Source organism: Ornithorhynchus anatinus, chromosome 18 (assembly GCF_004115215.2).
Source record: "Ornithorhynchus anatinus isolate Pmale09 chromosome 18, mOrnAna1.pri.v4, whole genome shotgun sequence".
NCBI classification, from domain to species: domain Eukaryota; kingdom Metazoa; phylum Chordata; class Mammalia; order Monotremata; family Ornithorhynchidae; genus Ornithorhynchus; species Ornithorhynchus anatinus.
The window spans coordinates 4,987,709-5,010,352 of record NC_041745.1 but is presented as its reverse complement, the minus strand read 5'-3'; the positions used below and the strand labels follow the sequence as shown (position 1 = coordinate 5,010,352).

The 22,644-nt window shown below is 47.9% G+C and overlaps 1 protein-coding gene and 1 long non-coding RNA gene across 7 annotated transcripts in view; one reads left to right on the top strand and one right to left on the bottom strand.

Annotated features, from left to right (window-relative positions):
* Positions 1-22,644, bottom strand: part of KCNJ15 (potassium inwardly rectifying channel subfamily J member 15) — a 297,724-nt gene that overhangs the window by 27,843 nt on the left and 247,237 nt on the right. For 4 of the 6 annotated variants that reach the window (XM_039914668.1, XM_039914670.1, XM_039914671.1 and 1 more), the window contains 2 exons: positions 14,808-14,923; positions 8,309-8,504 (listed from right to left, as the gene is read on the bottom strand). The gene's annotated coding sequence lies outside the window, so the exon portion shown is untranslated. The other 2 variants (XM_039914673.1, XM_039914672.1) reach the window with 2 other exon arrangements.
* On the top strand, positions 7,147-11,200 carry LOC120638979. Its single transcript, XR_005661049.1, has 3 exons — positions 7,147-7,316; positions 10,409-10,524; positions 10,917-11,200. It is a non-coding gene; the product is annotated as an uncharacterized LOC120638979 (long non-coding RNA).

The window sequence follows — 22,644 nt, the reverse complement described above, 5'->3', positions numbered from 1 at the left end:
CTAGGTGGAGGGCAGGGTGGTGAGTTGGTGGATTAGCGCGGAGCAGCTCCAGACTCGGAAGCGGGTCTCCATGGGGTTGTGCTGCCCTGGGTAGCATGGACTCAAACTCTCAGGAGTGCAATTATTAATAATAATTGTGGTATTTGATAAGCGCAGTGTGTCGGGCACTGTATTAAGCTCTGGGGTAGATACAAGCTAATCGGGTTGGGCACAGTCCCTGTCCCATGTGGGGCTCACAGTCTCAATTCCCCTTTTTCAGAAGGGGTTACTGAGGCACAGAGAAGTGAAGTGCCTTGCCCAAAATCACCCAGCAGACAAGCAGCAGAGCTGGGATTAGAACCTATGACCTTTGACTCAATGCTCAATCCACCACGCCTTCCTGCTTCTGCAGTGGATGCCTACTCTGTGCAGATCGCTGCACTAACTCCTGGACAGCCAGGGCGTCTAGAGAACAAATCGCTTTTCATCTTGTTCCTGTTCTCCTGTGTGTGAAGAGGAGAAACCAGCTCACTGCTTCCCTCCTGGGTTTTCTCAAGTAGGAGATAAACTTTTGGGTTGAAATGAGTTGTGAGAACGGGAGGGGGCTGCGGGAGCCCGAGTGCGCTCTCCCAGCTCATCCCTACTCGGAGTCTTCCTGCTTCAGCACCTACCCCTAACCTGGGCTTCCCATAGGAATGTCAGGTGGGGACAACCTGTAGTGAATCTCAGGACCCACGTATTTCTAGCATCCAATCCGTTGAGAGAGCCACCCCACTTGTCTTTAACCTGTGACTTAAAAATGTTGGTATTTGTTAAGCGCTTACTATGTGCAGAGCACTGTTCTGAGCGCTGGGGTAGATACAGGGAAATCAGGTTGTCCCATGTGAGGCTCACAGTTAATCCCCATTTTACAGATGAGGTAACTGAGGCACAGAGAAGTGAAGTGACTTGCCCACATTCACACAGCTGGCAAGTGGCGGAGTTGGGATTCGAACCCATGACTCCTGACTCCCAAGCCCAGACTCTTTCCACTGAGCCACGCTGCTTCTCTACTTCCACCTTGATCTCTCCCCATCTTCAAAGATTTCAGTGGGGCCTATTCAAAAGCCTTATTACAGTCATAGCTCCTCCAGGAAGCTTTCCCAGACCCCCACCCTATTTACTTTTCCTACTGCCCCTCCTATGCACTTAGTCCCACCCCCTAAACATTTAGGTACTCCCCATCTCCTGAGCACTTAGGGACCCCGTCTTCTGTCACCCCATCCCACAGCACTCCTGCACAAATCCTTATACTCAGTTTCTTCCCCTACCTGTAATTTAATGACTGTGTCCCCATTAGACTTTAAGCTCCTTTGAGAGCAGGGTCAAACAGCTCCTTGGACAATCTACCGACTGTATTGTACTGTGGGCTAGTCACTTCACTTCTCTATGCCTCAGTTACCTCATCTGTAAAATGGGGATTAAGACTGTGAGCCTCACGAGGGACAACCTGATTACCTGACACATAGCGCTTAACAAATGCCAACGTTATTATAGTCCCAAGTACTTAGTATGGTGCTCTGCACAGGGTAAGTGTTCAGTCAATACCATTGACCGATCATTTCCAGTGTAACCTTCTGCAAAACCCGAGCCTTGGACCTATCTTCTCTTCCAGTCAGTCTAATGGTTGAGTGCCTACTGTGGGCAGAGAGATCCCTGTTCTGAGCACTTGAGAGAATATAATGGAATTAGAAGGCACGTCCCCTACCCTCAAGGAGCTTACAGCCTATGAGACACTGAACTAAGCTGTGATACCGGCCTTCGACAGTTGCCAAAATCAGGCAGGACCCCGACTCAAGGTTCAGGATCTACTAAATTAAATTGGGCAGTCGCTCCTCAATCTCCTTCCATGCCCTCTCTCAGTGAGGGGCAAAGAGGCTGGGGCGGGAAGAGGCTGGGAAGCGGGACCTTTGAGGGCAAAAAGAGCCACCAGCCCATCTCCCTCCCTTCCCCTGCGCACACACACATGTCCTCACTTGTGTTGCTCCTTAGACAGTTTCGCGGCGGCTACCTTGTCTCTTGGAGAGGAATCACTTTTCATTGCTTTGAGTGCAGTGTAATTATGGGTTTAATTATAAGAAAAATGTCCTGGAACATACAGATTTCCCGGGGTGCTTTAAGAAAATATGCACGATGCTTTCTCCCCCACCTGCCGAAATTCTCAAGAAGGGCGTATTTCAAACTCTTTTAATCCCCAGATGTGCATCCGACTTTACAGTTCCCCAGCAACAGGGAGCCAATGTGCAGTAATGCCACTATGCAAATTTGGTAGCTCCTCTCCCCAGTTCTTGGTTGTTCATTACTCCCTGAGAGGTACAGAACATGATCAGTAAACTGGCAGCGTGGTCTAGTGAATAGAAGACAGGACTGGGAGTCAAGAAACCTGGATCCTAATTCTGGCTCCAGCTTGCTTGTTTGCTGTGTGGCCTTGACCAAGTCACCTCATTTCTCTGTGCCTCAGTTTCCTCATATGTAAAATAGGAATTGAATCCCTGTTTTCCTTTCCCCCTGGACTGTGGGTCCTCTGTGGGACTGTGCCTGATGTGATTGTATCTACCTCCAGTGCTTAGCACATGAAACATTCTGACCAGAAAGCATCCAGACCAGGCTCTTCCAATCCCTGGTACCCCCTCAGCTCCGTACCCCAGGTCTTCCCTCCGGTGCAGCAAGACCTGACTGCGTGCGATTCCGTGAACAGGATCGCGCCACGGGATTCGGGGCATAGAACCAGAAGCTCTAGGTTGGCGGCAGACAAGCATTCTCCGCCTCCTTGATCGGGCAGTCTGCCAGGCAGCGGTGGCTCTCTTCCCTTCCCTTGTTTTCCCTGCCAGAACCCAAGGGTTCTGGCCCCTAGCAATTTCCATTGGCACCTGGCACCATCCCGAGGGTCCACCCTGCCACTTAGCCCGTCCTCGGGCTGGTCGCTGATGCCATTCACCCTCCCTTGACCCGCCTGTGCCCTTCCCAAAATAACAGGGGGTGTACGTCGTCCGCTTTGGCAGATTACACAATGGGCTGGGACGCCGTGAATCAGCAAAAAGCCACAGAACCTTGAGTAGGTCCCTGGGGGAACATATCCCAGGGTGACCGCTCTCTTGCTCTTGCCCTCTTCCTTCCTAATAATAATAGTATTTGTTAAAATCTTTCTATGAGCCAACAACTGAACTAAGCACTGGGGAAGATAAAATGGTTATCAAGTTGGACACAGTCTCTGCCCCAGATGGGGCTCACAGACTAGGTAGGAGGGAAGAGTACTGAATCCCCATATTCCTGATGAGGAAATTGAGGTGCAGAGAAGTGAGGTGACTTGTCCTAGGTCACACAACAGAGAAGTGGGAGAGCTGGGATTCGAACACAGGCCCCCTGGCTCTCAGGCCCAGCTTCTTTGTTGTAGGCCACACTGCTTCTTCCTTCCCCTTTTGCTCTAGAGATGATATATTCCCTTCCCAGTTGTGTATAACTCCAGGGCAGGAGCTGAGGTGCAATGAAATGAAAATAGCAGAAATAAAAGGTGTCAGGTGCTGTATCCGTGCCAGGCATGGGGTAGACCATATGAAAAGTGGATGATGAGCCAATCCGCTCTTCTGCACTCTGGGCTTCACTTGAATCACCCCAGCCCTGACCCTCCACTTTCCTTTTTATGCACCAATTGGCTTTAGAAATCAATCAGAATAGGAAAGACGGACAAGTCTAATGCCATACCAAGCCAGCATTGCCTGACGCATAAAGGAGGGCTTCACGTGGCATTTAGACTGAGCAAAATCTAACCCCCGCTGGGAAAAAGCGCAAAGGGGCATCTTGCGGTATTTAGGCTCTGATCGGTGTTTCTGTTTTCACAGCAGTTGAGACTGTGACTTTCATCACCAACAGTGGTATTTACAGAGTGCTTACTGTGTGCAGAGCACTGAACCAGGTGCTTGGGAGAGTAAGAAAGAGTAGATAGGTACAAAAATCCCTGCCCTGACCTTCTAGGCAGGATTTAGAAGGGAAGATCAGGAAAGGCACCTCATAATGATGGGGCAGATGTGGAGGAGAAAGCCATATTGGCCTCTCATTTTCTTTCTCTCCTTTTTTCTCAGGAAATAATAATAATTGTGGTATGTCTTAAGCATTTACTGTGTGAGCCAGGCACTGTACTGAGCGCTGTGGAGGAGACAAGCAAATTGGATTGGACACAGTCCATGTTCCACATGGGGCTCACAGTCTTAATCCCCATTTTAGAGATGAAGTACCTGAGGCAGCAGACAAGAGGCAGAGCCAGGGAGTAGAACCCAGGTCCTTCTGACTCCCAGGCCTGTGCTCTATCCACTAGGCCATGCTGCTTCACCAATTAGTAGGAATTTCAGGCATTTTGACCCCCATTGTACAAATGAGGAAACAGGTCCAGAGAGGTTGTGACTTGCCCCAGGTCACCTAGCGGGTGAGTGGCAGAGCTGATTTTAGAACCTGGGTCCCCTAACTCCCTTTCTCTGTGTTCCTTCCACTGGGCCACAATTGGCCTCCCATAGAATGGGGCAGAATCAGAGGTTTCGAAGGGATATGTCGTGCTCTTGTGAGCCCAGCGGTGGAAAAGTGAAAGGTAAAGAGCGACATTTCTTTCAATGCCAGTGTCTTGATGAACAGTAGGGCCCCTGGGTTAATGTTCCTGGGAACGGGCATGCAATAAAATCCAGGTGATCCAAAAGAGAGATTGGGTCTCCTTGAGTTCTCAGCCATGCCGGTGGGGAAAGGACCCTTGTGTGGGGGAGAAAACCTGCAGTCCGAGGGTGAACCGAGTCACTTTCCTAAGTGATGAAATTGAGTCTCACTTGAGTCTCCTGGGCAACAGGGACCCTGTCTGGTTCATCTTGTTAGCTACTCCAGTGCTTAACCCAATGCTTGGCACCTAATAAAGACCACAATCATATGGGCCTCAGGTTTACCCCCATGTGCTGTTTTTCCCCCTCTTTCTGCTGCATTTTCTAATGCTGCAAGTTGGGCACCAAGAAATGTGAGTATTCGAGTTGGTATTTGGGGATGGTTAGAGTTGGCCCTCAGAAGATGTGGAGTTAGATGCTTACTGGTAAATGACGGGGTCATTGAGACCCAGAAAACTCAGAAAAGGTGCCTTTTTAAGGCCTGGTGGGCAGATGCTTTGGTCCCATATCAGAGGGTGGTCCTCCTTAAATATGCCATGAATCTTATTCTCCAGCAAAGTCGTTTTTGATACAAAGCAGCGGTTTGCCTGGTGTGGGTGAGAACACGGACCCAGGTAAGACTAATGTTCAAAGAGACAACACTTATTGCATCTCCCATTATCCACCAGGAGTCTGAAGAGCAATCTGTTATGGAAGTATTTGTTAACAGTTGAACAGACAAAAATCCCCAATTTAATTTTGATAGAGGCTATAACAGCTTTGGACCAGAGAGGAGCCCTTGCCACCATCTGGGTCATTTCTCTGTAAATTCCCCCAGGCTGCCCAGACAGAGGACCTGGTTCCGACTCTGATGACAGACTGGACCAATGGAAAGTTATCATACCTGTTGGGGTTGAACATCTCTGTCAGGCTGTCTGTATCTTTCTTTAAAACAGACTCTCTCGCTTCGATGACCACACACCTTTTCCTAAATGAATATTTCCTCCTCTGATAAGTTTTCCTTAATTCCTTTGCCATAACAAGTGGCCTTATGACCTTAAACCTTTCCACTTCTAGGGGGTGTATTTCTCAGGGCTGGGCTGTGGACTCTATTCATGATCCAGGCAGGAAGCAAATATGGAGTTCTACATCCATCTTTCCTTTTTTCTTTTTCTTTTAATAGTGTTTGTTAAGTGTTTTCTATGTGCCAGGCACTGTTCTAAGCACTGGAGTAGATATGAGGTAATCAGGTTGGGAACGGTCTATGTCCTACAGGGGACTGTCAGTCTTAATCCCCATTTTACAGATGAGGTAACTGAGGCCCAGGGAGACTTTCCTAAGGTCACACAGCAGGCAAAGGGCAGAGCCGGAACTAGACCGTACTTCCTTCTGACTTCCAGACCCATGCTTTATCCACTGGGTCACGTTGCTTCTCCAACTACTTTTTTTGTCTGTTTTACTTCAGAGCTGTTTTCACACCTACAAGAGGACCGGTCTGAAACACTGGAATGAGTGCAGTGAAAAGTGCAATAATTGAATCACAGGTGATAGGATCCTGGCAGGTTGATCGAAATTACTATTTATAATCATCAGCCTCGAACACCGGACAGGTGAAAGAGGGCAGGCATTGGCCCACTGTTTTTTGGCTCAGAGGAATTCTCTGATCCGGTCTGGGAGATCCACTACCTTAATAACCCCCGGGGGCAAACCCCTCCTGACTGCTGTCATGCCACCAGTCTAAAGGACTCTCAATCGCTTGTCCTTGCTTATGTTTACTCAGCCTGGAAAGTTTGACTTTAACTCTTTGGTGCTCCAAGCCATAAAGTGGTGTTTTGTTTCCATGGAGCTGCTTATGGGAGAAAGTGGGAGAAAACTTTAAAAAAAAAAAAAGGCAAAGGCAAGTGCAAAGAATAGAAGGTTTTTCCCAGTGCACAGAGCAATCCCAATTTATACTTCTGCTGCTCAGTTCAGTGCGAAAGGTGGTAAAGCAGCTGTTTTTCTTGGCTTTTTAGATTCACACCATCTGGCATTTAAGGTTTGGGGCTCTACCTGAGCCCACAGGATTCCCAGCTGCCTGTACCGGTTATAAGTGTCAGGAAAGGAAACTGGGAAGATCACATTTTCTATAAAATGACCACATCCCCAGTTAGTACCAAGAAAGGGGGTGGGGGACGGGGGCAGGAGGAGGGGGGAAATGTTTCTTTCCAAAACACTGTTTTTCCCTTAAGTAATGAGCGTCAAAACAACTAATGAAGTGCTTACGGGCATTCCTTGGGTGAGCAAGTATTTCTAATATTTGGGGAGAGGAAATAAGGAAAACCCAACTATTGTGTGCTTATGAGAAAAGGGAAACGGGGTGAGTGGGTTTTCCTCCCCCCAGGTTACACCCATATCGCCCAGATGAATCCTGTGTGGTTTGGGATTGTGTGGGCACCATTTTCCACGACCGTGCCAGCCAGTGCTCTCAGCCTCAACCCAGCCCTCTAACCTGAACTTTTTTCTCTCAGTTTGGCAGCGAGAGCAGCAGAGTGCGGCAGAGAGAGCAGAGCGATCGGACCCGTCAGGAGCAAACAGCCGGAGGCAGTAGCCCAGCAGCCAGAGGCAGTAGCCCAGCAGCCGGAGGCAGTAGCCCAGCAGCCGGAGGCACTGTTTTCGGAATCGGGCTCCAGAGAGTCATTAAAGGTAGGGCGGGGAAGCGGGAGGAAAGGGGAGACCTCTGAGGTCAAGAAACCCTCTAGACGCGGTCCCTTCCAAGAATCAACGGTCGCCTTTGGTGTGCCCATCAGAGCTTGTATGGGCACCTGGAAAATGTAAGGATGGCAAACATCTGTGGGCGGGTTTTGGGGATGTGAGAGTAGGGAAGTGGGGGAGACTTTCCCTTGGGAATGCAACAGGGGAAGCCTGGACTTGAGGCAAAAAAAAAAAAAAATCCAACTTCACAGGAGCCGTGGGAAGTTTCAATACATTTGACTTGGCTGGCTGAGACTGCACCAGGCTCGTATAAACCTAAACACGCACTATAAAGATCTCATCCTGGATGTGGAGAAAGTTCATCGTAATGTTCCTGCCCACCCCCCCTCCCACTCCCATCACCAGCTCAGATTGTTTACATTCCTTACCCCTACTACAAAAACTTACATAATCTCTTCTCCTAAGGAGAAGTAACAGGTTTCTATAAACGGCTCCACTAAAGTTTTCCCAAAGCCATGTAAACAGATTTCTGCAGTGACAAAAGAGGTGCTACTGCCAGAAAATGGTTTTGAAGCGCTCAAGTGAACAACATCAAATCCATAAAAAGTTTCCTTTGAAAAACAGGATAATACTTGCAAAGACAAGTAGCAGAACCTTTTCCCCATAGTAATCTCAAAGATCTCTTCTCCTTCTCTCCCCCCCCCCCCCCAGCAAACATGACAACATCTGGATATTATTTCTCAGGCAAGAACAAAGCACGTTCTTTTTCACCATCATTTAACCGTCAACACGTTTTCCACATGCAGGCAGGACGGGTAAGTTTCCCCCAGATAAACATGGAAGCTTTGAACTATTAGAACAAAGTCATTAAGGGATCGGGAAAGCAGTCCATTTCTTTAGATCTAAAAATAAAGCAAGAGTTTAAAACTGTTTGGCAGCATCTCTCCTGTTGAAATATTTCGATAAGCAACGTTCCCTCTTACCTGTGAGGATCAGTGTGCAGACTTCTTGCGAGAGGTTGTCATGGCAAGGTAAATGATGAACTGCAGGCTGGCGGTATTTGGAGAGGTGAGCGGGTGTTTTGTAGTGGTGTTTTTTTCCCCCCCAAAATGAAGAAAAGTCTCTCGTTAGTCACTGTCACTCCAGAAACAAGTCGGTACAAGTTTAAGTAGGAATTACCTGAATGGAGGGAGGGAGAGAAGAGAGAGAGAGAAATCTGAGAAAAGAGTCAATGATGTCAGCAGTATGTCTTAAGGAAATCTACAGCCTCCGATCAGCACCCAACCCCTGTGCTATGCAAATACCTGCCTCGAAGGAAACTGATGCACTTTTAAAGAATGCCAGTTAATCTTTGAAGAAATTTTAGCCACTCTGATCAAAGTCCCCTTAAGATCCTTCTGCCTAAATAGGCTCCAAACAAATAACTATATTACCTTTGCACAGCCCTCCTCCACCCTATCTAGTAACGCCCCCCCACCCCCCCCCCACCCCAAATCAGCATTAATGACAATCCCTGCCTTCTAGAAAGAGGGAAATTGGAACCTGATTGAACTAAATTCAAACCAGGAGTATTTTACTAGGCTGAACATACTAATCATGGTCACAAGCAAAATATCAGCGATGGAAACTCGGGTTTCCAGCCCAAGTGGCCCCCGAGCTTCCTCTCCTTCTTTGGGACCTGTCGGCTTTTCTTTCTTATGTGCCGTTTCTTGTACTAGTTACAGGATCTGAAACCGAAGGGGAGGCGAATGGGGATTGCAGAGGCAGTCAGGGTGTTTAGAAGGTGAGAATTGTGTTACTTGCCTCCCTTTCTAAACTAAAAATGCCCAAAATGTCTTCGGGTATTGTGCTGGTTGAATGCAATTTGGAGAAGGTTATCCTGAGAGGAAATGTGTGAAGGAAGATTTCTGTGGCATCGGAAAAACTGATCCACCAACTCTGGAATACCATGTACACACACACACACTTTTTTTTTCTCTCTCTCTCATACTCACCCCGCACCCCCCGGGGGCACCTCTTCCAGGAATCACATTATGGGACTTTGTCCAAGGCAAATGTGGCTTTCTGAACCTCCTGCTGGTTTTGGGTGTGGGCTGTGTCCATCCTCTTCAACAAGGTGGGTTTTCCAGAGGTGCCCTTCCAGGCTCCCCAAGATGCCCTCCCCGAGGCTTCTCCTCAAAGGAGAATGCCAATGAAGCTCGGCCTCTCCTGGCCGCCACTGCCCCATCGGCAGGAGCCGGATCCTGGCTAATCACAAGCATTTAGGTGTAGGGCCAGAAAGTCACAGCTGTTTTGAGTTGAGGGGGGCAGAGTAAGCGAGGACTTGATTCTGTTGGAAATAAACGATACCTCCACCACTTCCCTACCCTGCGCCTCCACCCACAAACCTCCTGTTTCCTCCCTCAGGCCTGAGAGTCAGCAGACGCGGGTTCTAATCCCCACTTTGCTGCCTGCCTGCTTGTGGGACCTTGGGCAAATCATTTAACTTCTTGGTGCCTCAGCTGTCCCAGCTGTGAAAAGGGGATTCAATACCAGTTCTCCCTCCTACTTAGACTGAGAACCCTGCAGGGGAAAAGGACTGTGTCTGACCTGAATCTCTTGTTTCTGCCCAAGTTTCTACTACAGTCCTTGGCCCATAGTAAGTGCTTAACAAAGACCACAGTGACTGTATGCTGTGAGAGGGGGCAGCTGGGCAGGAGGTTGCTGGATTAGATGGTGCCACCTGACCTGCTTATTTTTGAATCCCCCAGCATGGTGAGAACACTGCTCTGGGCTCTCTTCTTTGTGAGTGAAAGGAGAGGTGAATGGGGAAGCTTAGGTTAGGAGTCCCTTGAGGGCAGGGACCATGTCTTCTCTTTGCATGGAACTTTCCCAGTCAGCCCAGAGCTCAGTAAGTGCTCAATAAATAGACCGATTGTCTGAAACCTAGGGAGAGCATAGATACAGTATTTAAAGCAGTTTAAAGGCCTTTGATCTCACCCCCTTGTCCAAAGTTTCTATCCCCTGCCTCTCCAGTGTGAACTGAAGAAAACGGAAGGTGGAGGTGGATGTGCTCTGATGAGAAGGGGTTTCGACTCTCACAGGTGCTGCTGGAGTCACTTTAGCCTATGATGGAGGCTCTGTCCAGGAAACCAGAAGGATGTTTTGAAGCTTGGACTACCGGGTGTCCTCGCACCTGCCTTTCAGAACCATCTTTCAGGTGAATAGTGCATTTGGTTAACCCTCTAGCCTCAAATTCAGTCAAAGCCCTACTCATCAAACAGAACCTTAAGCCACTGGGCTTAAGGCAGGAAACCAGTTCTCCCGCACTCCTTTCCTGCTTCAACCCAGCCCAAACAGTCCGCTCCTTTAACACCAACCTACTCACTGTAGCTCAGTCTTGTCTATCTCGCTACCAATCCATTGCTCACATCCTGCCCCCTACCCGGAACTCCCTCCCCATCTTCAATCTTCATTCCCTGCTAAAATCCTATTTCCTCCAAGAAGCCTACCCTGACTAACCATCCATTTTCTCACCCTATTCTCTCTCGTTTCTGCATCATCTGTACGGCTGAGTCTGTAATTTATTTCGATGTTTGTCTCCCCCTATAGACTACAAGCTCCAGAAGGACCGGGTCCGTGTCTACCAACTCCACCTTACTGTAGTTCCCCCAAACAATTAGTCCAGCTCTCTGAACATATTAAGCACTTAATAAATACCATTATTTGGGCTGGTAAGAAACCAAAGATGCCTCTAGAATGAATTCACTTCAGAATTTCCTATGTTAAAGCCTCCTCTCCAATTTGCCCAAACCTTTAACTTTTCCTTTTTCCAACCGGTCAGCTCTAGCGATGACTATCTCTGTGTTGATGTAGGTTTTAATCAGTGGTATTTATTGGACACCTCCTTGTGGCCAGGAGGGCACTGTACTAAGCACTTGGGAGAGTACCTTAAAAATTAGAAGACCCGGTTCCTGCCCCTAGAGAGTCAGGGATGGAGTAGATATGTACACATGAGTCAGGAAACTAGTCTTAATCCTCAGTGTGTTCAGCAAGTGCTTGCCACAGAGGAAAACCATTTATGAGTTTATGAATGATCCCCCAGTAGTACTTATGTACCTATCTTTTTACTCTAGTCCATCGTCCTTCTTGTACACTTACTTTAGGGTCAACCTCCCTTATTAGACTGTAAATCAGCTCCTAGAGGGCAGGGGAGAAGCAGACTGGCCTGACGGAAAAAGCACAGGCCTCGGAGTCTGAGGACCTGGTTTTTCTCATTCCAGCTCTGCCATTCGCCTGTCGTGGGACCTTGGGCAAGTCACTTAACTTCTCTGTGCCTCAGTTGCCTCATCTGTAAAAAGGGGGGAAAATATCTGTTCTTCCCTTCCTCTTAGCCAGTGAGCCTCCTGTGGGACAGTGACCGTGCCCAATCTGTTTATATTGCATCTTCCCCAGTGCTGTGCACACAGTAAACGTGTAATACGACAGTTATTATGCTTTACTGATTATACTGGGCTCTTCCAAGCACATTGTGCCCTGCACACAGTAAGCACACAGAACACAGAGCCATCCCCATGGGATATATTTCTCCCCCTAGAACCAAGAACTGGATCTCCTTGCTCCCTTCCCCAAGTGACTGCAGGCTGGAGCAGCTCCCTGACCAAACCAGGCTAACAATTCCAAGATCCTTTGGGCCTTGGGGATGCTGGAAAGACCCCTTCCTGCCCCATCTCAGATCCCAGGTAGGGCAGCGGGAGCCTGTGCTCTATCAGAGGACTTCTTTCTTAGAGAGAGAAGGAAACACATACACCGACAGAGACATCGCTGAGGTGCGTACTTGTGTCCCAAAAGTCCACTGGAAGAGAAACTGGGTCAGTATGCTTGGAGCCCACACCTAGTCCTACCCTTGAGCCCATCCACCTGACAGACAGCGTTTTGGGTTTTTTCACACACCCCTGCCCCAGAGACCAGGCAGGTGGCAAGGGGCCAGGGCAGAGCTGCTAGAATCCCCAGGCCAGCAGGAAGATTCCTGAGTCAATCAAGGCACAAGCCCCTGCTCCCTGACCCCTCCTAGCAGACAGACCCAATCTGCATGTGCTCAGCCTAACCCTTTTGTAGAAAGGCTGACCATTCTTTGTGGGCAGGGATTGTATCTACCAACTCTATTGTACTGCACTTAGCACAGTGCTTTGCACTCAGAAAGCGATCAAAAAGTACCATTGATTTTAAGTCCCAGGAAGCTGGATGGCAGGAAAAAGGGGCAGTCTGAGCCTCGAGGAATGCTGCCTGCGAGGTCTGGCAGGACAGACGCTGTTTGTGGGGGTGCTCGGGTTGGGGCAGTCCAGCCAGCCGGCTCAGAGACTGCACCCAGGGGTCTCCCCCGGGGTCACCCCACTGGGCCCTCACGCCGCAGGTGCTGGAGCCCTGCAGTCCCCTACAGCATCGATACGCGGGCCTAACCGATTTAAAATTGGGCATGAGAAAAAGTGACCTTTTAGCCCCTATAACACAAGGGCTGTATTCTTGTGAATCCTAGTGTTAAGGAAAAAATACATGACAGAATTAATAATGATGGTATTTGTTAAGCACTTACTATGTGCCAGGCACTGTACTAAGCACTGGGGTGGATACAAGCAAACTGAATTAGACACAGTCCCTAATAATAATAATGTTGGTATTTGTTAAGCGCTTACTATGTGCTGAGCACTGTTCTAAGCGCTGGGGTAGACACAAGGGAATCAGGTTGTCCCACGTGGGGCTCACAGTCTTCATCCCCATTTTACAGATGAGGTAACTGAGGCACCGAGAAGTTAAGTGACTTGCCCAAAGTCACACAGTTGACAAATGGCCGAGCCGGGATTTGAACCCATGACCTCTGACTCCAAAGCCTGTGCTCTTTCCACTGAGCCACGCTGCTTCTCTAAGGATCCCTGACCCTATGGGGCTCACAGCCTCAATCCCCATTTTACAGATGAGGTAACGGAGGCACAGAGAAGTTAAGTGACTTGCCCAAGGTCACACAGCAGACAAGTGGCAGTCAGAATTAGAACCCATGACCTTCTGACTCCCAGGCCCATGCTCTATCCACTATGCCATGCTGCTTCACGCAGGCCAGTTGCCTGCCCCCCTCCAACATATATGCTGTTCCTTCAACCACCCGACTCCCTAAGTCGGAAGAACATTCTCCAATCTTCCAGTAGATCTGAAACAGAGCCTCTCATCTTTCCCCCTAAATAACCCCACTATTCCTAAATTTCCCATCTCAGTCAATACCACCACCACCCTATGTATCCCAGAATCCCACGTTCTCACTGTCTTTCAACTTTGACATCCAATCTCTCCTGCCTGTTAACATCTCTTGTCTCCACCCCTTCCTCTCTACCCAACCAGTCACCCCACTGACCCAAGGTCTGGTCATATCTCAAATAGATAATTTTGTCAGTCTCCTTGCCTCCAGCCTCCCATTCCAATCTATAAGCTGCCCAGATGATTATTTGGTAGCATCGCTGGGCCTACCTCTCTCCTTCCCTCTAAAATCCTCCACTGGCTTCCTGTGCCTCTTTGCATCAAAGCTCCTCACATTCACCTTCAAGACTCTCCACCAACCATTATCCAGTTGGTTCTTCTCCTTCCTCTTCCCCCCTCCTTTCCTCTTCTCCCACACCCTTCTGCATCACCTTGTCTTATTCCATTTATTCATGCCCCCTCCCAGGGCCACAGCACTTAATAATAATGTTGGTATTTGTTAAGCGCTTACTATGTGCAGAGCACTGTTCTAAGCGCTGGGGTAAACACAGGGGAATCAGGTTGTCCCACGTGGGGCTCACAGTCTTAATCCCCATTTTACAGATGAGGGAACTGAGGCACAGAGAAGTTAAGTGACTTGCCCACAGTCACACAGCTGACAAGTGGCAGAGCTGGGATTCGAACTCATGAGCCCTGACTCCAAAGCCCGTGCTCTTTCCACTGCGCCACGCCACTTATGTACATAACTGTAATTTTATTTATTTATATTAATGTCTGTCTCCCCCTCTAGACTGAAAACTTGTTGTGGGCAGGGAATGTGTGTGTGTTATATTGTACTGTACTCTCCCAAGCACTTAGAACAGTAAGTAAGCGCTCAATAAATACATCTGACTGAGTTCCTCCCAAGCTAGCCTTCTTTCCCACCTCCACCCCTTGCTGACACAGTTCCTCCAGCTTGGAACTCCCACTCACCCCATATTCAAAGCCCCACTAAAATCCCCACTCTTCCCGCTGCACATTTTAGTGGCTAAACAATTATCTCCTAATTCTGTTGCAAAGTTTATTCAGTGAGTCACCTTGCTTGGAGTTCTCCACAGGGAAGCTTTCACAACTTCTCTTTTACTGCATTTTTTCATTCCCCCTCCCCACAAAAAAAGGTACATTCCTTGAGTCTTTCCTAATATCTCAGTTTGAACCCCATACTCTCCTGTCCTCAGTAGAAACCACCAGCAGGAAGGATAGGCTTTCAAGACTTACCAGTATCGTGAGCAATCTCAAGGAGTCAGGAGACCTGGGTTCTAGTCTTAGCTCTATCACTGGCTGACTGGGATCTTGGACAAATGACTTAATCTCTCTGGGCCTCAGTTCCTCATCTGTAAAATGGGGAAAAAAACAAACAGGTTAGATAGTGAGCCCCGTAGAAGATAAGGAACTATCCTTGATCTGATTATCTTGAGTCTTTCTATGATTATGTTATTGTTTAATTAATGTTAAGGCCAGATCTACACAAGGAAATCATCTAGATAAGGCAGGCCAAACATTTTCTGGATGATTGAACCCGAAAGGAGATCTGCTGTTCCGGAACTGAAATTTTAACTGTAACTCGCTAATGCATGAAACAAGTCACCAGCACCCTAGAACTCCTGCTGGGATTATTGGCCGCTTCAGGGCTGAGCTGGGCGTGGGAGGAGAATAGACGTCAGACAGCTACATATGGTGAGCAAGAATGGAGTATGGTGAGCAAGAATGGAGCGGCCGCAAACTGGGAGGCTACGACAGACACCCGAAGGGCACAGCGAAGTGATACGACGTAGGAAGGCTGGGAACCAACGGTAACAAACACTCCGGCCCGAGCGGCTGCAGCTCTTGCGGAGTGAAGAAATGTCAGGAAAAACCACGAATCTCAGAGGCAGGCAGAGACCCAAACAGCTCCGGGCTAGATAGCTAAGGCCAAGGCTGCCCGCCACCCAAAGACTTGGCCTGCCGCGGGATGGAAGAATGCACCGGTCTTCTCACCCCCACCCACAGATAGCCATCTCAGCTGGCCATGGCAACCGCAAACACCAAGATCGACTAGGCGATGAGGTGAGAAAAGCGAGCGAAATCGCCTCAAAACATTCCCTGCACCTGAATCAGAGCGATCACGTTTCCCCTTCACCCGACACGGAGAGGCGCCCCTGCCACCCCTAGTTTCTACCTGATTACCTTCACATTCGCTTCTTCCCCGTGAGCTGTTTCGGGGAAATTCCTAGCTGTGGAAACACCGGCCACCATTGTGCTTAAGCAGAGGCCTGGCAGGCCGGAGAGAAACATGAGCTTTGGGGAGCGTTTCCGGTGCTTCTGGCCTCTCCCGCTAGGTCACCACCAACAGAAACGACCATGACCGATGCTGTCCCTCCCCCCCCCCGCCCCCCGGTTTCGTTTTTTAACCACTGGCGCTCTGGAAAATGAACCCGGTGTGAGAAACAGCCCCGGTGATTTGACAGATGCTTCCAAACCCTAAGCAGGATGGCTGCTGGATCAGCCCAGTGACCCTGCCTGCTTGGATTCTGTCTTGGAGCCTGGCCGCTGAATGTTCAGAGAAACTGTGATGGGAAACCACCCCCTGGTAGCGCTGATCAGCCTTAGGGGCTCTTAGGGGCATCGAGACCTAGATGAGAAAGAAGAAAATAATGATAATAATTGTGTTTTTTGTTAAGCGCTCAGGTAGATCCAAACTAATCAGATCGGACACAGTCCCTGTCCCACATGGAGCTCACAGTCTCAACAAAATGTCCAAAAGACAAAGAGCATTGTCGGGGAGGAGATTGGGGAGGCTCCTGGAACTTTAATTCCAAATCCCATCCCTGGTGGATCATACGATCCTTGCGTAGCACGACGCCTGGGCCAGGAGGGATTTTTTTTTTTTTTTTTTTGCTTTGGGAACTTTCCACTGCAAAACAGGATCTATTTTGCCAAATGTTCTCCTTATTGTGGAAAAAGCGGGCCCCTCCAAACAGGGCCAAGTTCTATAAAGAACAAGATAGGAGTTAGTTATAAATGCAAGAAGGCTTCACTGCAGAACGGACAACAAGTGTAAGAAACCAGATAATGAGACATTCACAAACCCTGGACCATAGGGCCTACTGCCTGCCTCTTTGCTGGCTCCACAAAAAGCAGCCCCCAGATTGAAGTAGTGTGACCCAGTGGAAAGTCCTGGAGGAGGCTACCATATTCACATCCTTCATCTCCTTTTTTGTTTTTAATTGATATTTGTTGAATGCTTTCTCATGCCAGGCACCATATTAAGCGGTGGAATAGATACAAGCTAATCGGATTGGACACAGAGTAAACATGGGACTCACAGTCTTAATCCCCATTTTATAGATGAGGTAACTGAGGCACAGAGAAGTGAAGTGACTTGCTCAAGGTCACACAGCAGACACCTTTTTAAGTGGTATTTGTTGGCACGAGACCTAATTTTACCTGTAGCGCAATGTCCAAAAAAAATCCCCCCTTCAGATTATGAGCCCTGTTGGGGTAAGGGAGCATGTCCAGTAATAATAAATGGGGTATTTGTTAAGTGCCTACACTGAGCTAAGTACTGTACAAAGCGCTAAGGTAGATACCTTAGCTACCTTCTCTACCTGGATAAAGTAGAGAAGCAGAGTGGCTCAGTGGAAAGAGCGCGAGCTTGGGAGTCAGAGGTCAGGGATTCTAATCCCCGCTCTGCCACTAGTCAGCTGTGTGACCTTGGGCAAGTCACTTAACTTTTCTGTGCCTCAGTTACCTCATCTGTCAAATGGGGATGAAGACTGTGAGCCCCACGTGGGACAACCTGTTCACCTTGTATCCCCCAGTGCTTAGAACAGTGCTTTGCACATAGGAAGCGCTTAACAAATACCACAATTTATTTTTATTTACAAAGTAATCAGGTCGGACACAGGCCTTGTCCCAACAGGGGGTTCTCAGTCTGAGTAAGAAGGAAAACAGGTATGAATCCCAATTTTACAGATAAGCAAATTGAGGCACAAAGAAGTTAAGTGACTTGCCGTAGATCACACACCAGACGAAAGACAGAGCTGGGATTAGAACCCAGATCCTCTGACTCCAAGGCCCATGCTCCTTCCACTGGGTCACACTACTTCAATCTATCTTGTGGCTCCCTCAGAGCTTAGCACAGAGTAAGCACTTACCACATCCCATCATTAATAAGTGATTCCCCAGCCTCAACGATAAAAGCAGCTTTCACTTGAGGTCTAAGTGCTGAAGGAATCTGGGCCCGTAGCCATGTCAGACATTTCCAGCATGTCTTCTTCATCTGTTATTCTCTCCCTAGTGCTTAGTACATTGTAACGCACACAGTAGATGCTTAATAAATATACAAGGGAAGCTAGATCCACTTCTTTGGTATCGTCCATGGCATCTCCACTTTGGGAATGGATTATGAATAGCATCTTTGAGGATTTTCAGCCAACCTCTCTGTTCTCCTCGGGATATTTGTCTTCCACTTGCTTTTCATGTTCTACCAGTCACATAGCAGATCTCTCTCTCTCCCTCTCTCCCCGCTTCCCGCCACCCACCAGACTGTGACTCCTGCTCAGACTTTGTTGACTTTGCCAAAGGTGAGATTCCAAATGGAGGAACCGTCTTTCCCTTGAGATTTGGTTACGTGCTTGTGAACCTTTCTGGAAGCCCCTGTGAAACCTGCATGCCTGTACTTCCCAGCTGAGATCAGTCTTGACACAAAAAGCAGCTCTTATTCCAGAAGCGCTACTCTGGTTTATCGGTAAATAATACTTATTTTCCAATGAGGTCCTGCCTGCCAAGACACAGTACCGCATTCATCCGTTTGGGCTCATTACAATCTCTTAAACAAACAACAGTCCTGTTTTTCAAAAATCCCAACAATGTATCTTGTCCCGCTCTGTCAACTCTCATTTCCTTCTGGGCGGCTAGCAAGAGATGAACCTAAAACATGCTTATCCCTCAGGACGATTTCACCCTCGAACCGATCTTGTTACATAATAAGGCAGCAAATTTCTTCCAGTAGCCTCAGAGTGCAGTTAAGATTATTGGCTCACCTCAGCCTTACCTCAGAATTAAGGAGAAAAACGGTGCACCAATTGAGACGTTTCAAACAATCCAGGGTGTCAGCTCTGCTATAAAGCCTGGGCTTTCGCTACGTGATTTGGCTAGAACACGACGGACGGATTAGAGAAAGCCATTCCCATGACACGAGTCTGTTTTGGACATCACCCGATTTGGTGAAGGAAGGAAGGATTGTGCACTAGCGCTGGTTCAGCTTCATGCTGCTTCCCTTCCCAGCTTCTGTACTCTCTGTACCTCGATCTTGTCTATCTCACTGCTGACTCCTTGCCCATGTCCTGCCTCTGGCCTGAACCCTCTCCCCCTTCCAACTGACAAACCATCCACTTCCCTCACCTTCAAAGCCTTATTAAAAGAACATTTCCTCCAAGAGGCCTTCCCTGACTAAGCCATTTACCCTACTCTCTCTCCCTTCTATATCAGCCATGCAACTTGGATTTGTACCTTTATTCATCCCAGCATCAGTCCCCACAGCACTTGTATACATATCCATAATATATTTATCTTAACATCTGTCTCCTCATCTGGACTGTAAGCTCTTTGTGGGCAGGGAAAGTGTCTTCCAACTCTGTTGTGTTGAGCTCTCCCAAGCACGTAGTACAGTGTGCTCTGCACCCAGAAAGTGCTCAATAAATACAACTGATTGAGAACACAACCTGCAGTTCGATCTGGGCATGTCACTTAGCATCTCTATGCCTCTTGCTGCTTAGACCGTGATGTTCTGCACCCATCTCTCCACTCTTCAAAACCCTTCGATGGTGGCCCATTCCTCTCTGTATCAAGCAGAAGGAATTCCTGAATGTGGGTTTTAAAGCACTCGATCAGCTCTCTCCCTCTTCCTTATCCACTCTCTTCTCCCCTGCTACCCTCCAGCTCACATGCTTCATACCTCTCAAGCTCACCTTCTCACTGAGCCTCATTCTCATCTCTACCACCTTCAACACCTTCCTCAGGCACCCTTCCCCCATCCTAGAACTCCTTTCCCCCATTAAAATCTGCCAGATGATCATCTCCCCCTTGTAAAACCCTTCTGAAATCCCATTCCTTCCAGGAGACTTTCCCTGATTAATTTTTCTTCTCCCTAGATCATATCATCCAAAGTACCTCCAAAGTACTTAAGCACTCACAAGTTATCCAAATATCCATCTCCAGTCTCAATCGGTCAATGATATTCATTCCTTCTTGACTGTGAGCTCCTTGTGGGTGGGGAACATGTCTACCAACTCTGTTATATTGTACTCTTCCAATCATAAATATGATTGAGTGCTTTCTCTGCAGAGCACTGGACTGAGTCTCTTCCTCCTATCTACACATCATATTGTCTGTAAGCCCCTTTAGGACGGGAATCTGGCACTCAGTACATACTATTGATTGATGGGCTTTAAGCTCCTTGTGGGCAGGGAATATGACTTCCAACTCTGTTGTATTGAACTCTCCCAAGCACTTAGTACAGCGCTCTGCATCCAGCAAGTGCTCAATAAATACAACTGATTGATTGTATTTAACTCCCAGAATGCTCTCCTGTTTCCCATTAAATTTTGGGCACACTATGCTGTAGTTATTCCTTTCTTGTATGACTCCTTTTCAAAAATAACCCAGATTGTTTTTCCTTTCCTATGATAATTGTTGTAACTTTCCCCAAACCGGTTTTTAGCTCCCGCTGGGCATTTCAAATCCCCATCCTTACAGTATTCAAATCCGGGGACATGGGGATTCTGAAAGAGATTCATTTGAGGCAGGTGACACTGAGGATCCAATTCACATTACTTCTCCATGCGGAGGTCCCCGGTTATGGGATGGGAATGGGAACCATACAGTCTGATCTCAGGGCATTCACAGGGGAGAATGATCTAGGTTAAAGAGAAGAAAGCCCTCTTGAAATTGACTGTAAGCTCCTTGTGGGCAGGGATCATGTCTACCAACTCTATTGTGTATTCCCAAGAACAATGCTCTGCACCCAGTAAGCACTCCATAAGTACCACTGATTGATTGACTGAACAAGAAACTGGGATTTTTCCAGCCAATCTCTCCAGAGTACTTGCCTTACCAGTGGCAGGATATTAATAGCCAATCCACTCTACTAAAGGATTATTCCTTGACTTTCCCCTTTGAGGATAAGTATGGGTTCCCAGCAATCGAATCTCATTTCTTAGTAACGGACCCTAGGAGAGCCCTCATTGCTTACTACTCAAATACCCTTTCCCTCCTCCCCTTTGTTCCTACACTCCCCTTCACCCCTGTGAAGGGCCGAATGAAAGTTCCAGATAAAGCTAAGTTGAAGAACAGGGAGACACGTCTAGCAGTGTTTGCTGTTGTTCTGCTAGAAACATGAATTAGCTCTCGGTGGAACACAAGCTCCCTCCCTCGAGAAGGAGAGAAGGTCAATGAGTGCCTGGACAAGAAGTGATGCCACTTGCATCAGGAATCGGGATTTGCTTTGTTGGAAAGGAGAGAGGGGGTATCTTAGATGAGGAGAAAGTCAACGTCACCAAAGAATGTCCTAGTGTTTGGTTAGGGTTCATGTTTCTCTCTCAAACAGAGAAAAGAGGAAGGCTTGTACGCAGAGGGATGGCATGTCCTGTTGACGTGTTTTGGCACCAAGTGAAAACACGAGTCTTGACGCACAATGAAAGCGAAAACAGCAATGACTTGAAGGCGGGTTCTTCTTCTTTTTCCCCAAACACACCCAGTCAGGAAGGGGTGACCTGAGTAGTTGGTGGCAATCATTCTAGTTTTGCACTGGATCTGTTCTCCCCAAGCACTGATGTCCATATCTTTACACTCTATTTCCCCAACCTGTAATTTAATGTCTGTCTCCCCCTGGACACTGTAAGCTCCTTGTGGGGAGGGACCACATCTACCAACTCTAAATTGTGTTGTGCTTTCCCAAGTGGTTAGCAAATTGCTCTGCACACATTGAGTGTTCAATAAATCAATCAGTGGCATTTATTGAGTGCTTACTCTGTGCAGGCCATTGTACTAAGCTCTTGGGAAAATACAGCATAAATACCACCGATGGATTGTCTAATATAGGTAACCTACTAAGGAAATGGTAAAACGAAGCCTAAAACAACGTACATAATAATAATAAATAATTACAGTATTTTTAAGCACTTACTGTGTGACAAACACTTTTCCAAGTGCTGGGGTAGATGCAAGGTAATCACGTTGTCCCACGTGGGGCTCACGGTCTCAATCCCCATTTTACAGATGAGTTAACTGAGGCACAGAGAAGTTAAGTGACTTACCCAAGGTCACACAGCAGACAAGTGATGGAGCCGGGATTAGAACCCACGACTTCTGACTCCCAAGCCCGTGCTCTTGCCACTAGGCCATGCTGCTTCTACTCTGAAAATTGGCAGTCAGTCACCACCACTAGACCGGCATGGCCCACTGCATCATCATCATCTTCAATGGTATTTATTGAGGGCTTACTTGTACTGTACTGAGCACTTGGGAGAGTCCACTACAACAAGAGTTGGTAGACATGTTCCCTGCCCACATTGAACTTACAGTCTAGAGGAAGCTTCCAATTAAGAAAGGAACTATGCTTTTTGAGCAGGAACTTTGTAAGAATCACCAGACACGGAGACCTATGTGAAAAGAGTACCTGTTGCTGCCAGCAACAAACACAACAACCCACAAAGGACAATCTTTTTGTGTGTACCGTGTGGTCAGGACAGTGGGTCATGTCTTTTCAGTATGCAGGGACCGGTGCATAGGGGAATTTCACCATAGTGGTGTCTTTTTTAGGAGAAGGGGAGAAGCAGCATGGCCTAGTGGACAGAGCACAGACTTGAGGGTCAGAGGACCCGGGCTCTAATCCTGGCTTGGCCAATTGCTTGCTGTGTGACCTGGGGCAAGTCATTTAACTTCTCTGTGCCTCAGTTCTTCTGTCTTCCCTCCTAATTAGACTGTCAGCCCCATGTAGCGCAGGGACCGAGTCCAACCTAATTAACTCGTATCTACCCCAGCACTCAGAACAGTGTTTGACAAATAATAAGCA